The sequence below is a fragment of the Procambarus clarkii genome, chromosome 15 (genome assembly GCF_040958095.1).
Source record: "Procambarus clarkii isolate CNS0578487 chromosome 15, FALCON_Pclarkii_2.0, whole genome shotgun sequence".
Classification (NCBI taxonomy): domain Eukaryota; kingdom Metazoa; phylum Arthropoda; class Malacostraca; order Decapoda; family Cambaridae; genus Procambarus; species Procambarus clarkii.
Genome location: NC_091164.1, coordinates 46,033,610 through 46,052,621, shown reverse-complemented (window position 1 = coordinate 46,052,621; position 19,012 = coordinate 46,033,610).

The window sequence follows — 19,012 nt, the reverse complement described above, 5'->3', positions numbered from 1 at the left end:
AGTTAAAATTCTTCATATATGGTAAAATAGTGACTTTTTCACGTTTTTCATGTAGTGTGATTTTACGTAAATATATACGTTTTTACCAATATTTCGATACTATTTCATGTAGTATCACGATATGTTTTTTGGCCTTCAAATCTCAGAATTTTGCATAATATTGCATTTTAAACAAGTTTTCTGCATTTTGTTTCGTACGAAAAATCGTCGAATTTAGCAATATTTTGACGTTTATCATCTCCTTTTCCTTTATGTGATTTAAACAAAATATCATCGAATTAGGCAATATTTTGCCGTTTTTCTACGTTTTTGTGTATTTTCAGTCTATGGGTATTAATTCATTATATATACGATAAAAATGATGCAAACACATAATTGATTAGATAATAACCTTAAATACTTCATTTTCAATCAACTATTTGTTTCTCGTTAAAATACTGAGTAAGATATTAAAAAGGGGAGAAGTTCTGTTTTTATTGCATATATCGACGTTCCAGCCGGAATAGAGCGTTTTTCGTGTACATTTTCTATAGTTAATATAAACGGAAAATCAGGAACATTTTAGTTAATGCTAATGAAAACACATTGTTTTTTTTCATTTGTATTGAAAACAACATTGTCATATATCTTTTCTTGGATCTAAATAATACGAAACCTCGCTCTATGATTTGAAGTTAAAATCCTCAAATATTGTATAATAGTGACTTTTTCACGTTAATCATGCAAACACATAATTGATTAGATAATAACCTTAAATACTTCATTTTCAATCAACTATTTGTTTCTCGTTAAAATACTGTGTATGATATTGAAAAGGGGAGAAGTTCGGTTTTTATTGCATATATCGACGTTTCAGCCGGATTAGAGCGGTTTTACGTGTACATCTTCCATCGGTAATATAAACGGAAAACCAAGAACATTTTAGTTAATGCTAATGAAAACACATTGTTTTTTATTATTTGTATTGGAAACAACATTGTCATGTCTTTTCGTAGATCTAAATAATACGAAACCTCGCTCTATGATTTGAAGTTAAAATCCTCATATATGGTAAAATAGTGACTTTTTTCACGTTTTTCATGTAGTGTGATTTTACGTAAATATATACGTTTTTAACAATATTTCGAAACTATTTCATGTAGTATTACGATATGTGATTTGGCCTTCAAATCTCAGAATTTCGCATAATATTGCATTTTAAGCAAGTTTTCTTGCATTTTGTTTTGTACGAAAAATCGTCGAATTTAGCAATATTTTGACGTTTATCATCTCCTTTTCCTTTATGTGATTTAAACAAAATATCATCGAATTAGGCAATATTTTGCCGTTTTTCCACGTTTTTGTGAATTTTCAGTCTATGGGTATTAATTCATTATATATTCGATAAAAATGATGCAAACACATAATTGATTAGATAATAACCTTAAATACTTCGTTTTCAATCATCTATTTGTTTCTAGTTAAAATACTGTGTAAGATATTGAAAAGGGGAGAAATTCGGTTTTTATTGCATATATCGACGTTTCAGCCGGATTAGAGCGGTTTTACGTGTACATCTTCCGTCGGTAATATAAACGGAAAATCAAGAACATTTTAGTTAATGCTAATGAAAACACATTGTTTTTTATCATTTGTATTGGAAACAACATTGTCATATGTCTTTTCTTGGATCTAAATAATACGAAACCTCGCTCTATGATTTGAAGTTAAAATTCTTCATATATGGTAAAATAGTGACTTTTTTCACGTTTTTCATGTAGTGTGATTTTACGTAAATATATACGTTTTTAACAATATTTCGAAACATTTCATGTAGTATTACGATATGTGATTTGGCCTTCAAATCTCAGAATTTCGCATAATATTGCATTTTAAGCAAGTTTTCTTGCATTTTGTTTTATACGAAAAATCGTCGAATTTAGCAATATTTTGACGTTTATCATCTCCTTTTCCTTTATGTGATTTAAACAAAATATCATCGAATTAGGCAATATTTTGCCGTTTTTCCACGTTTTTGTGAATTTTCAGTCTATGGGTATTAATTCATTATATATACGATAAAAATGATGCAAACACATAATTGATTAGATAATAACCTTAAATACTTCATTTTCAATCATCTATTTGTTTCTCGTTAAAATACTGTGTAAGATATTGAAAAGGGGAGAAGTTCGGTTTTTATTGCATATATCGACGTTTCAGCCGGATTAGAGCGGTTTTACGTGTACATCTTCCGTCGGTAATATAAACGGAAAATCAAGAACATTTTAGTTAATGCTAATGAAAACACATTGTTTTTTATCATTTGTATTGGAAACAACATTGTCATATGTCTTTTCTTGGATCTAAATAATACGAAACCTCGCTCTATGATTTTAAGTTAAAATTCTTCATATATGGTAAAATAGTGACTTTTTCACGTTTTTCATGTAGTGTGATTTTACGTAAATATATACGTTTTTACCAATATTTCGATACTATTTCATGTAGTATCACGATATGTTTTTTGGCCTTCAAATCTCAGAATTTTGCATAATATTGCATTTTAAACAAGTTTTCTGCATTTTGTTTCGTACGAAAAATCGTCGAATTTAGCAATATTTTGACGTTTATCATCTCCTTTTCCTTTATGTGATTTAAACAAAATATCATCGAATTAGGCAATATTTTGCCGTTTTTCTACGTTTTTGTGTATTTTCAGTCTATGGGTATTAATTCATTATATATACGATAAAAATGATGCAAACACATAATTGATTAGATAATAACCTTAAATACTTCATTTTCAATCAACTATTTGTTTCTCGTTAAAATACTGAGTAAGATATTAAAAAGGGGAGAAGTTCTGTTTTTATTGCATATATCGACGTTCCAGCCGGAATAGAGCGTTTTTCGTGTACATTTTCTATAGTTAATATAAACGGAAAATCAGGAACATTTTAGTTAATGCTAATGAAAACACATTGTTTTTTTTCATTTGTATTGAAAACAACATTGTCATATATCTTTTCTTGGATCTAAATAATACGAAACCTCGCTCTATGATTTGAAGTTAAAATCCTCAAATATTGTATAATAGTGACTTTTTCACGTTAATCATGCAAACACATAATTGATTAGATAATAACCTTAAATACTTCATTTTCAATCATCTATTTGTTTCTCGTTAAAATACTGTGTAAGATATTGAAAAGGGGAGAAGTTCGGTTCTTATTGCATATATCGACCTTTCAGCCGGATTATACCGGTTTTACGTGTTCATCTTCCATCGGTAATATAAACGGAAAACCAAGAACATTTTAGTTAATGCAATAATATAAACGGAAAACCAAGAACATTTTAGTTAATGCAATATTTTCGTATTTTCAAAATACGAAAACACATTGTTTTTTATTATTTGTATTGGAAACAACATTGTCATATGTCTTTTCTTAGATCTAAATAATACGAAACCTCGCTCTATGATTTGAAGTTTCCTCATATATGGTAAAATAGTGACTTTTTTCACGTTTTTCATGTAGTGTGATTTTACGTAAGTATATACGTTATTAACAATATTTCGAAACTATTTCATGTAGTATTACGATATGTGATTTGGTCTTCAAACCTCAGAATATCGCATAATATTGCATTTTAAGCAAGTTTTCTTGCATTTTGTTTTGTACGAAAAATCGTCGAATTTAGCAATATTTTGACGTTTATCATCTCCTTTTCCTTTATGTGATTTAAACAAAATATCATCGAATTAGGCAATATTTTGCCGTTTTTCCACGTTTTTGTGAATTTTCAGTCTATGGGTATTAATTCATTATATATACGATAAAAATGATGCAAACACATAATTGATTAAATAATAACCTTAAATACTTCATTTTCAATCATCTATTTTTTTCTCGTTAAAATACTGTGTAAGATATTGAAAAGGGGAGAAGTTCGGTTTTTATTGCATATATCGACGTTTCAGCCGGATTAGAGCGGCTTTACGTGTACTTCTTCCGTCGGTAATATAAACGGAAAATCAAGAACGTTTTAGTTAATGCTAATGAAAACACATTGTTTTTTATCATTTGTATTGGAAACAACATTGTCATATGTCTTTTCTTGGATCTAAATAATACGAAACCTCGCTCTATGATTTTAAGTTAAAATTCTTCATATATGGTAAAATAGTGACTTTTTCACGTTTTTCATGTAGTGTGATTTTACGTAAATATATACGTTTTTACCAATATTTCGATACTATTTCATGTAGTATCACGATATGTTTTTTGGCCTTCAAATCTCAGAATTTTGCATAATATTGCATTTTAAGCAAGTTTTCTTGCATTTTGTTTCGTACGAAAAATCGTCGAATTTAGCAATATTTTGACGTTTATCATCTCCTTTTCCTTTATGTGATTTAAACAAAATATCATCGAATTAGGCAATATTTTGCCGTTTTTCTACGTTTTTGTGAATTTTCAGTCTATGGGTATTAATTCATTATATATACGATAAAAATGATGCAAACACATAATTGATTAGATAATAACCTTAAATACTTCATTTTCAATCAACTATTTGTTTCTCGTTAAAATAGTGAGTAAGATATTAAAAAGGGGAGAAGTTCTGTTTTTATTGCATATATCGACGTTCCAGCCGGAATAGAGCGTTTTTTGTGTACATTTTCTATAGTTAATATAAACGGAAAATCAGGAACATTTTAGTTAATGCTAATGAAAACACATTGTTTTTTATCATTTGTATTGAAAACAACATTGTCATATATCTTTTCTTGGATCTAAATAATACGAAACCTCGCTCTATGATTTGAAGTTAAAATCCTCAAATATTGTATAATAGTGACTTTTTCACGTTAATCATGTAGTTTGATATTACGTAAATATATTCATTTTTACCAATATTTCGATACTATTTCATGTAGTATCACGCTATGTGATTTGGCTTTCAAATCTCAGAATGTCGCATAATATTGCATTTTAAGCAAGTTTTCTTGCATTTTGTTTCGTACGAAAAATCGTCGAATTTAGCAATATTTTGAAGTTTATCATCTCCTTTTCCTTTATGTGATTTAAACAAAATATCATCGAATTAGGCAATATTTTGCCATTTTTCCACGTTTTTGTGAATTTTCAGTCTATGGGTATTAATTCATTATATATACGATAAAAATGATGCTAACACATAATTGATTAGATAATAACCTTAAATACTTCATTTTCAATCAACTATTTGTTTCTCGTTAAAATACTGAGTAAGATATTAAAAAGGGGAGAAGTTCTGTTTTTATTGCATATATCGACGTTTCAGCCGGAATAGAGCGTTTTTCGTGTACATTTTCTTTAGGTAATATAAACGGAAAATCAGGAACATTTTAGTTAATGCTAATGAAAACACATTGTTTTTTATCATTTGTATTGAAAACAACATTGTCATATATCTTTTCTTGGATCTAAATAATACGAAACCACGCTCTATGATTTGAAGTTAAAATCCTCAAATATTGTATAATAGTGACTTTTTCACGTTAATCATGTAGTTTGATATTACGTAAATATATTCATTTTTACCAATAATTCGATACTATTTCATGTAGTATCACGATATGTGATTTGGCTTTCAAATCTCAGAATGTCGCATAATATTGCATTTTAAGCAAGTTTTCTTGCATTTTGTTTCGTACGAAAAATCATCGAATTTAGCAATATTTTGACGTTTATCATCCACTTTTCCTCTATGTGATTTAAACAAAATATCATCGAATTATGCAATATTTTGCCGTTTTTCCACGTTTTTGTGAATTTTCAGTTTATGGGTTTAACTCAATATATATACGATACAAATGATGCAAACACATAATTGATTAGATAATAACCTTAAATACTTCATTTTCAATCATCTATTTGTTTCTCGTTAAAATACTGTGTAAGATATTGAAAAGGGGAGAAGTTCGGTTTTTATTGCATATATCGACGTTTCAGCCGGATTAGAGCGGTTTTACGTGTACATCTTCCGTCGGTAATATAAACGGAAAATCAAGAACATTTTAGTTAATGCTAATGAAAACACATTGTTTTTTATCATTTGTATTGGAAACAACATTGTCATATGTCTTTTCTTGGATCTAAATAATACGAAACCTCGCTCTATGATTTTAAGTTAAAATTCTTCATATATGGTAAAATAGTGACTTTTTGACGTTTTTCATGTAGTGTGATTTTACGTAAATATATACGTTTTTACCAATATTTCGATACTATTTCATGTAGAATCACGATATGTTTTTTGGCCTTCAAATCTCAGAATTTTGCATAATATTGCATTTTAAGCAAGTTTTCTTGCATTTTGTTTCGTACGAAAAATCGTCGAATTTAGCAATATTTTGACGTTTATCATCTCCTTTTCCTTTATGTGATTTAAACAAAATATCATCGAATTAGGCAATATTTTGCCGTTTTTCTACGTTTTTGTGAATTTTCCGTCTATGGGTATTAATTCATTATATATACGATAAAAATGATGCAAACACATAATTGATTAGATAATAACCTTAAATACTTCATTTTCAATCAACTATTTGTTTCTCGTTAAAATACTGAGTAAGATATTAAAAAGGGGAGAAGTTCTGTTTTTATTGCATATATCGACGTTCCAGCCGGAATAGAGCGTTTTTCGTGTACATTTTCTATAGTTAATATAAACGGAAAATCAAGAACATTTTAGTTAATGCTAATGAAAACACATTGTTTTTTATCATTTGTATTGAAAACAACATTGTCATATATCTTTTCTTGGATCTAAATAATACGAAACCTCGCTCTATGATTTGAAGTTAAAATCCTCATATATTGTATAATAGTGACTTTTTCACGTTAATCATGTAGTTTGATATTACGTAAATATATTCATTTTTACCAATATTTCGATACTATTCCATGTAGTATCACGCTATGTGATTTGGCTTTCAAATCTCAGAATGTCGCATAATATTGCATTTTAAGCAAGTTTTCTTGCATTTTGTTTCGTACGAAAAATCATCGAATTTAGGAATATTTTGACGTTTATCACCCACTTTCCTCTATGTGATTTAAACAAAATATCATCGAATTATGCAATATTTTGCCGTTTTTCCACGTTTTTGTGAATTTTCAGTTTATGGGTTTAATTCATTATATATACGATAAAAATGATGCAAACACATAATTGATTAGATAATAACCTTAAATACTTCATTTTCAATCATCTATTTGTTTCTCGTTAAAATACTGTGTAAGATTTTAGAAGAAGTTCGGTTTTTATTGCATATATCCACGTTTCAGCCGGATTAGAGCGGTTTTACGTGTTAATCTTCCATCGGTAATATAAACGGAAAACCAAGAACATTTTAGTTAATGCTAATGAAAACACATTGTTTTTTATTATTTGTATTGGAAACAACATTGTCATATGTCTTTTCTTGGATCTAAATAATACGAAACCTCGCTCTATGATTTGAAGTTAAAATCCTCAAATATTGTATAATAGTGACTTTTTTCACGTTTTTCATGTAGTGTGATATTACGTAAATATATTCATTTTTACCAATATTTCGATACTATTTCATGTAGTATCACGATATGTGATTTGGCTTTCAAATCTCAGAATGTCGCATAATATTGCATTTTAAGCAAGTTTTCTTGCATTTTGTTTCGTACGAAAAATCATCGAATTTAGCAATATTTTGACGTTTATCATCCACTTTTCCTCTATGTGATTTAAACAAAATATCATCGAATTATGCAATATTTTGCCGTTTTTCCACGTTTTTGTGAATTTTAAGTTTATGGGTTTAATTCATTATATATACGATAAAAATGATGCAAACACATAATTGAATAGATAATAACCTTAAATACTTCATTTTCAATCATCTATTTGTTTCTCGTTAAAATACTGTGTAAGATATTGAAAAGGGGAGAAGTTCGGTTTTTATTGCATATATCGACGTTTCAGCCGGATTAGAGCGGTTTTACGTGTACATCTTCCATCGGTAATATAAACGGAAAACCAAGAACATTTTAGTTAATGCTAATGAAAACACATTGTTTTTTATTATTTGTATTGGAAACAACATTGTCATATGTCTTTTCTTAGATCTAAATAATACGAAACCTCGCTCTATGATTTGAAGTTTCCTCATATATGGTAAAATAGTGACTTTTTTCACGTTTTTCATGTAGTGTGATTTTACGTAAATATATACGTTAATAACAATATTTCGAAACTATTTCATGTAGTATTACGATATGTGATTTGGCCTTCAAACCTCAGAATATCGCATAATATTGCATTTTAAGCAAGTTTTCTTGCATTTTGTTTTGTACGAAAAATCGTCGAATTTAGCAATATTTTGACGTTTATCATCTCCTTTTCCTTTATGTGATTTAAACAAAATATCATCGAATTAGGCAATATTTTGCCGTTTTTCCACGTTTTTGTGAATTTTCAGTCTATGGGTATTAATTCATTATATATACGATAAAAATGATGCAAACACATAATTGATTAGATAATAACCTTAAATACTTCATTTTCAATCATCTATTTTTTTCTCGTTAAAATACTGTGTAAGATATTGAAAAGGGGAGAAGTTCGGTTTTTATTGCATATATCGACGTTTCAGCCGGATTAGAGCGGCTTTACGTGTACTTCTTCCGTCGGTAATATAAACGGAAAATCAAGAACGTTTTAGTTAATGCTAATGAAAACACATTGTTTTTTATCATTTGTATTGGAAACAACATTGTCATATGTCTTTTCTTGGATCTAAATAATACGAAACCTCGCTCTATGATTTGAAGTTAAAATCCTCAAATATTGTATAATAGTGACTTTTTCACGTTAATCATGTAGTTTGATATTACGTAAATATATTCATTTTTACCAATATTTCGATACTATTTCATGTACTATCACGATATGTGATTTGGCTTTCAAATCTCAGAATGCAGCATATTATTGCATTTTAAGCAAGTTTTCTTGCATTTTGTTTCGTACGAAAAATCATCGAATTTAGCAATATTTTAACGTTTATCATCCACTTTTCCTCTATGTGATTTAAACAAAATATTATCGAATTAGGCAATATTTTGCCGTTTTTCCACGTTTTTGTGAATTTTCAGTCTATATTCATTATATATACGATAAAAATGATGCAAACACATAATTGATTAGATAATAACCTTAAATACTTCATTTTCAATCATCTATTTTTTTCTCGTTAAAATACTGTGTAAGATATTGAAAAGGGGAGAAGTTCTGTTTTTATTGCATATATCGACGTTACAGCCGGATTAGAGCGGTTTTACGTGTACATCTTCCGTCGGTAATATAAACGGAAAATCAAGAACATTTTAGTTAATGCAAATGAAAACACATTGTTTTTTATCATTTGTATTGGAAACAACATTGTCATATGTCTTTTCTTGGATCTAAATAATACGAAACCTCGCTCTATGATTTGAAGTTAAAATTCTTCATATATGGTAAAATAGTGACTTTTTTCACGTTTTTCATATAGTGTGATTTTACGTAAATATATACGTTTTTACCAATATTTCGATACTATTTCATGTAGTATCACGATATGTTTTTTGGCCTTCAAATTTCAGAATTTCGCATAATATTGCATTTTAAGCAAGTTTTCTTGCATTTTGTTTCGTACGAAAAATCGTCAAATTTAGCAATATTTTGAAGTTTATCATCTCCTTTTCCTTTATGTGATTTAAACAAAATATCATCGAATTAGGCAATATTTTGCCATTTTTCCACGTTTTTGTGAATTTTCAGTCTATGGGTATTAATTCATTATATATACGATAAAAATGATGCTAACACATAATTGATTAGATAATAACCTTAAATACTTCATTTTCAATCAACTATTTGTTTCTCGTTAAAATACTGAGTAAGATATTAAAAAGGGGAGAAGTTCTGTTTTTATTGCATATATCGACGTTTCAGCCGGAATAGAGCGTTTTTCGTGTACATTTTCTTTAGGTAATATAAACGGAAAATCAGGAACATTTTAGTTAATGCTAATGAAAACACATTGTTTTTTATCATTTGTATTGAAAACAACATTGTCATATATCTTTTCTTGGATCTAAATAATACGAAACCTCGCTCTATGATTTGAAGTTAAAATCCTCAAATATTGTATAATAGTGACTTTTTCACGTTAATCATGTAGTTTGATATTACGTAAATATATTCATTTTTACCAATATTTCGATACTATTTCATGTAGTATCACGATATGTGATTTGGCTTTCATATCTCAGAATGTCGCATAATATTGCATTTTAAGCAAGTTTTCTTGCATTTTGTTTCGTACGAAAAATCATCGAATTTAGCAATATTTTGACGTTTATCATCCACTTTTCCTCTATGTGATTTAAACAAAATATCATCGAATTATGCAATATTTTGCCGTTTTTCCACGTTTTTGTGAATTTTCAGTTTATGGGTTTAATTCATTATATATACGATAAAAATGATGCAAACACATAATTGATTAGATAATAACCTTAAATACTTCATTTTCAATCATCTATTTGTTTCTCGTTAAAATACTGTGTAAGATTTTAGAAGAAGTTCGGTTTTTATTGCATATATCGACGTTTCAGCCGGATTAGAGCGGTTTTACGTGTTAATCTTCCATCGGTAATATAAACGGAAAACCAAGAACATTTTAGTTAATGCTAATGAAAACACATTGTTTTTTATTATTTGTATTGGAAACAACATTGTCATATGTCTTTTCTTAGATCTAAATAATACGCAACCTCGCTCTATGATTTGAAGTTAAAATCCTCATATATGGTAAAATAGTGACTTTTTTCACGTTTTTCATGTAGTGTGATTTTACGTAAATATATACGTAAAATAGATAATTGAAAATAGATAATTGAAAATGAAGTCATGATATCAAACAAACATGTTGTGTCCATACACACTGTAATAGGCGGTGGTCTTTATAACCACTTATCATAGTCTTCGTTTAGTCATAATATGCACCCAATACCCATCCCGTGGGCTGTTATATATCCCGTGGGGTTATAACGTTTTTAACGTTTTTAACAATATTTCGAAACATTTCATGTAGTATTACGATATGTGATTTGGCCTTCAAATCTCAGAATTTCGAATAATATTGCATTTTAAGCAAGTTTTCTTGCATTTTGTTTTGTACGAAAAATCGTCGAATTTAGCAATATTTTGACGTTTATCATCTCCTTTTCCTTTATGTGATTTAAACAAAATATCATCGAATTAGGCAATATTTTGCCGTTTTTCCACGTTTTTGTGAATTTTCAGTCTATGGGTATTAATTCAATATATATACGATACAAATGATGCAAACACATAATTGATTAGATAATAACCTTAAATACTTCATTTTCAATTATCTATTTGTTTTTCGTTAAAATACTGTGTAAGATATTGAAAAGGGGAGAAGTTCGGTTTTTATTGCATATATCGACGTTTCAGCCGGATTAGAGCGGTTTTACGTGTACATCTTCCGTCGGTAATATAAACGGAAAATCAAGAACATTTTAGTTAATGCTAATGAAAACACATTGCTTTTTATCATTTGTATTGGAAACAACATTGTCATATGTCTTTTCTTGGATCTAAATAATACGAAACCTCGCTCTATGATTTTAAGTTAAAATTCTTCATATATGGTAAAATAGTGACTTTTTCACGTTTTTCATGTAGTGTGATTTTACGTAAATATATTCATTTTTACCAATATTTCGATACTATTTCATGTAGTATCACGATATGTTTTTTGGCCTTCAAATCTCAGAATTTCGCATAATATTGCATTTTAAGCAAGTTTTCTTGCATTTTGTTTCGTACGAAAAATCGTCGAATTTAGCAATATTTTGACGTTTATCATCTCCTTTTCCTTTATGTGATTTAAACAAAATATCATCGAATTAGGCAATATTTTGCCGTTTTTCTACGTTTTTGTGAATTTTCAGTCTATGGGTATTAATTCATTATATATACGATAAAAATGATGCAAACACATAATTGATTAGATAATAACCTTAAATACTTCATTTTCAATCAACTATTTGTTTCTCGTTAAAATACTGAGTAAGATATTAAAAAGGGGAGAAGTTCTGTTTTTATTGCATATATCGACGTTCCAGCCGGAATAGAGCGATTTTCGTGTACATTTTCTATAGTTAATATAAACGGAAAATCAGGAACATTTTAGTTAATGCTAATGAAAACACATTGTTTTTTATTATTTGTATTGAAAACAACATTGTCATATGTCTTTTCTTGGATCTAAATAATACGAAACCTCGCTCTATGATTTGAAGTTAAAATCCTCAAATATTGTATAATAGTGACTTTTTCACGTTAATCATGTAGTTTGATATTACATAAATATATTCATTTTTACCAATATTTCGATACTATTTCATGTAGTATCACGATATGTGATTTGGCTTTTAAATCTCAGAATGTCGCATAATATTGCATTTTAAGCAAGTTTTCTTGCATTTTGTTTCGTACGAAAAATCATCGAATTTAGCAATATTTTGACGTTTATCATCCACTTTTCCTCTATGTGATTAAAACAAAATATCATCGAATTATGCAATATTTTGCCGCTTTTCCACGTTTTTGTGAATTTTCAGTTTATGGGTTTAATTCATTATATATACGATAAAAATGATGCAAACACATAATTGATTAGATAATAACCTTAAATACTTCATTTTCAATCATCTATTTGTTTCTCGTTAAAATACTGTGTAAGATATTGAAAAGGGGAGAAGGTCGGTTTTTATTGCATATATCGACGTTTCAGCCGGATTAGAGCGGTTTTACGTGTACATCTTCCATCGGTAATATAAACGGAAAACCAAGAACATTTTAGTTAATGCTAATGAAAACACATTGTTTTTTATTATTTGTATTGGAAACAACATTTTCATATGTCTTTTCTTAGATCTAAATAATACGAAACCTCGCTCTATGATTTGAAGTTAAAATCCTCATATATGGTAAAATAGTGACTTTTTTCACGTTTTTCATGTAGTGTGATTTTACGTAAATATATACGTTTTTAACAATATTTCGAAACTATTTCATGTAGTATTACAATATGTGATTTGGCCTTCAAATCTCAGAATTTCGCATAATATTGCATTTAAGCAAGTTTTCTTGCATTTTGTTTTGTACGAAAAATCGTCGAATTTAGCAATATTTTGACGTTTATCATCTCCTTTTCCTTTATGTGATTTAAACAAAATATTATCGAATTAGGCAATATTTTGCCGTTTTTCCACGTTTTTGTGAATTTTCAGTCTATGGGTATTAATTCATTATGTATACGATAAAAATGATGCAAACACATAATTGATTAGATAATAACCTTAAATACTTCATTTTCAATCATCTATTTGTTTCTCGTTAAAATACTGTGTAAGATTTTAGAAGAAGTTCGGTTTTTATTGCATATATCGACGTTTCAGCCGGATTAGAGCGGTTTTACGTGTTAATCTTCCATCGGTAATATAAACGGAAAACCAAGAACATTTTAGTTAATGCTAATGAAAACACATTGTTTTTTATTATTTGTATTGGAAACAACATTTTCATATGTCTTTTCTTGGATCTAAATAATACGAAACCTCGCTCTATGATTTGAAGTTAAAATCCTCAAATATTGTATAATAGTGACTTTTTTCACGTTTTTCATGTAGTGTGATATTACGTAAATATATTCATTTTTACCAATATTTCGATACTATTTCATGTAGTATCACGATATGTGATTTGGCTTTCAAATCTCAGAATGTCGCATAATATTGCATTTTAAGCAAGTTTTCTTGCATTTTGTTTCGTACGAAAAATCATCGAATTTAGCAATATTTTGACGTTTATCATCCACTTTTCCTCTATGTGATTTAAACAAAATATCATCGAATTATGCAATATTTTACCCTTTTTCCACGTTTTTGTGAATTTTCAGTTTATGGGTTTAATTCATTATATATACGATAAAAATGATGCAAACACATAATTGATTAGATAATAACCTTAAATACTTCATTTTCAATCATCTATTTTTTTCTCGTTAAAATACTGTGTAAGATATTGAAAAGGGGAGAAGTTCGGTTTTTATTGCATATATCGACGTTTCAGCCGGATTAGAGCGGCTTTACGTGTACTTCTTCCGTCGGTAATATAAACGGAAAATCAAGAACGTTTTAGTTAATGCTAATGAAAACACATTGTTTTTTATCATTTGTATTGGAAACAACATTGTCATATGTCTTTTCTTGGATCTAAATAATACGAAACCTCGCTCTATGATTTGAAGTTAAAATCCTCAAATATTGTATAATAGTGACTTTTTCACGTTAATCATGTAGTTTGATATTACGTAAATATATTCATTTTTACCAATATTTCGATACTATTTCATGTACTATCACGATATGTGATTTGGCTTTCAAATCTCAGAATGCAGCATATTATTGCATTTTAAGCAAGTTTTCTTGCATTTTGTTTCGTACGAAAAATCATCGAATTTAGCAATATTTTAACGTTTATCATCCACTTTTCCTCTATGTGATTTAAACAAAATATTATCGAATTAGGCAATATTTTGCCGTTTTTCCACGTTTTTGTGAATTTTCAGTCTATGGGTATTAATTCATTATATATACGATAAAAATGATGCAAACACATAATTGACTAGATAATAACCTTAAATACTTCATTTTCAATCATCAATTTGTTTCTCGTTAAAATACTGTGTAAGATATTGAAAAGGGGAGAAGTTCGGTTTTTATTGCATATATCGACGTTTCAGCCGGATTAGAGCGGTTTTACGTGCTCATCTTCCGTCGGTAATATAAACGGAAATTCAAGAACATTTTAGTTAATGCTAATGAAAACACATTGTTTTTTATCATTTGTATTGGAAACAACATTGTCATATGTCTTTTCTTGGATCTAAATAATACGAAACCTCGCTCTATGATTTGAAGTTAAAATTCCTCATATATGGTAAAATAGTGACTTTTTTCACGTTTTTCATGTAGTGTGATTTTATGTAAATATATACGTTATTAACAATATTTCGAAACTATTTCATGTAGTATTACGATATGTGATTTGGCCTTCAAATCTCAGAATTTCGCATAATATTGCATTTTAAGCAAGTTTTCTTGCATTTTGTTTTGTACGAAAAATCGTCGAATTTAGCAATATTTTGACGTTTATCATCTCCTTTTCCTTTATGTGATTTAAACAAAATATCATCGAATTAGGCAATATTTTGCCGTTTTTCCACGTTTTTGTGAATTTTCAGTTTATGGGTTTAATTCATTATATATACGATAAAAATGATGCAAACACATAATTGATTAGATAATAACCTTAAATACTTCATTTTCAATCATCTATTTTTTTCTCGTTAAAATACTGTGTAAGATATTGAAAAGGGGAGAAGTTCTGTTTTTATTGCATATATCGACGTTTCAGCCGGATTAGAGCGGTTTTACGTGTACATCTTCCGTCGGTAATATAAACGGAAAATCAAGAACATTTTAGTTAATGCAAATGAAAACACATTGTTTTTTATCATTTGTATTGGAAACAACATTGTCATATGTCTTTTCTTGGATCTAAATAGTACGAAACCTCGCTCTATGATTTGAAGTTAAAATTCTTCATATATGGTAAAATAGTGACTTTTTTCACGTTTTTCATATAGTGTGATTTTACGTAAATATATACGTTTTTACCAATTTTTCGATACTATTTCATGTAGTATCACGATATGTTTTTTGGCCTTCAAATCTCAGAATTTCGCATAATATTGCATTTTAAGCAAGTTTTCTTGCATTTTGTTTCGTACGAAAAATCGTCGAATTTAGCAATATTTTGACGTTTATCATCTCCTTTTCCTTTATGTGATTTAAACAAAATATCATCGAATTAGGCAATATTTTGCCGTTTTTCCACGTTTTTGTGAATTTTCAGTCGATGGGTATTAATTCATTATATATACGATAAAAATGATGCAAACACATAATTGATTAGATAATAACCTTAAATACTTCATTTTCAATCAACTATTTGTTTCTCGTTAAAATACATAGTAAGATATCAAAAAAGGGAGAAGTTCTGTTTTTATTGCATATATCGACGTTTCAGCCGGAATAGAGCGTTTTTCGTGTACATTTTCTTTAGATAATATAAACGGAAAATCAGGAACATTTTAGTTAATGCTAATGAAAACACATTGTTTTTTATCATTTGTATTGAAAACAACATTGTCATATATCTTTTCTTGGATCTAAATAATACGAAACCTCGCTCTATGATTTGAAGTTAAAATTCCTCATATATGGTAAAATAGTGACTTTTTTCACGTTTTTCATGTAGTGTGATTTTACGTAAATATATACGTTAATAACAATATTTCGAAACTATTTCATGTAGTATTACGATATGTGATTTGGCCTTCAAACCTCAGAATATCGCATAATATTGCATTTTAAGCAAGTTTTCTTGCATTTTGTTTTGTACGAAAAATCGTCGAATTTAGCAATATTTTGACGTTTATCATCTCCTTTTCCTTTATGTGATTTAAACAAAATATCATCGAATTAGGCAATATTTTGCCGTTTTTCCACGTTTTTGTGAATTTTCAGTCTATGGGTATTAATTCATTATATATACGATAAAAATGATGCAAACACATAATTGATTAGATAATAACCTTAAATACTTCATTTTCAATCATCTATTTTTTTCTCGTTAAAATACTGTGTAAGATATTGAAAAGGGGAGAAGTTCGGTTTTTATTGCATATATCGACGTTTCAGCCGGATTAGAGCGGCTTTACGTGTACTTCTTCCGTCGGTAATATAAACGGAAAATCAAGAACGTTTTAGTTAATGCTAATGAAAACACATTGTTTTTTATCATTTGTATTGGAAACAACATTGTCATATGTCTTTTCTTGGATCTAAATAATACGAAACCTCGCTCTATGATTTGAAGTTAAAATCCTCAAATATTGTATAATAGTGACTTTTTCACGTTAATCATGTAGTTTGATATTACGTAAATATATTCATTTTTACCAATATTTCGATACTATTTCATGTACTATCACGATATGTGATTTGGCTTTCAAATCTCAGAATGCAGCATATTATTGCATTTTAAGCAAGTTTTCTTGCATTTTGTTTCGTACGAAAAATCATCGAATTTAGCAATATTTTAACGTTTATCATCCACTTTTCCTCTATGTGATTTAAACAAAATATTATCGAATTAGGCAATATTTTGCCGTTTTTCCACGTTTTTGTGAATTTTCAGTCTATATTTTCAGTCTATATATATACGATAAAAATGATGCAAACACATAATTGATTAGATAATAACCTTAAATACTTCATTTTCAATCATCTATTTTTTTCTCGTTAAAATACTGTGTAAGATATTGAAAAGGGGAGAAGTTCTGTTTTTATTGCATATATCGACGTTACAGCCGGATTAGAGCGGTTTTACGTGTACATCTTCCGTCGGTAATATAAACGGAAAATCAAGAACATTTTAGTTAATGCAAATGAAAACACATTGTTTTTTATCATTTGTATTGGAAACAACATTGTCATATGTCTTTTCTTGGATCTAAATAATACGAAACCTCGCTCTATGATTTGAAGTTAAAATTCTTCATATATGGTAAAATAGTGACTTTTTTCACGTTTTTCATATAGTGTGATTTTACGTAAATATATACGTTTTTACCAATATTTCGATACTATTTCATGTAGTATCACGATATGTTTTTTGGCCTTCAAATTTCAGAATTTCGCATAATATTGCATTTTAAGCAAGTTTTCTTGCATTTTGTTTCGTACGAAAAATCGTCAAATTTAGCAATATTTTGAAGTTTATCATCTCCTTTTCCTTTATGTGATTTAAACAAAATATCATCGAATTAGGCAATATTTTGCCATTTTTCCACGTTTTTGTGAATTTTCAGTCTATGGGTATTAATTCATTATATATACGATAAAAATGATGCTAACACATAATTGATTAGATAATAACCTTAAATACTTCATTTTCAATCAACTATTTGTTTCTCGTTAAAATACTGAGTAAGATATTAAAAAGGGGAGAAGTTCTGTTTTTATTGCATATATCGACGTTTCAGCCGGAATAGAGCGTTTTTCGTGTACATTTTCTTTAGGTAATATAAACGGAAAATCAGGAACATTTTAGTTAATGCTAATGAAAACACATTGTTTTTTATCATTTGTATTGAAAACAACATTGTCATATATCTTTTCTTGGATCTAAATAATACGAAACCTCGCTCTATGATTTGAAGTTAAAATCCTCAAATATTGTATAATAGTGACTTTTTCACGTTAATCATGTAGTTTGATATTACGTAAATATATTCATTTTTACCAATATTTCGATACTATTTCATGTAGTATCACGATATGTGATTTGGCTTTCATATCTCAGAATGTCGCATAATATTGCATTTTAAGCAAGTTTTCTTGCATTTTGTTTCGTACGAAAAATCATCGAATTTAGCAATATTTTGACGTTTATCATCCACTTTTCCTCTATGTGATTTAAACAAAATATCATCGAATTATGCAATATTTTGCCGTTTTTCCACGTTTTTGTGAATTTTCAGTTTATGGGTTTAATTCATTATATATACGATAAAAATGATGCAAACACATAATTGATTAGATAATAACCTTAAATACTTCATTTTCAATCATCTATTTGTTTCTCGTTAAAATACTGTGTAAGATTTTAGAAGAAGTTCGGTTTTTATTGCATATATCGACGTTTCAGCCGGATTAGAGCGGTTTTACGTGTTAATCTTCCATCGGTAATATAAACGGAAAACCAAGAACATTTTAGTTAATGCTAATGAAAACAC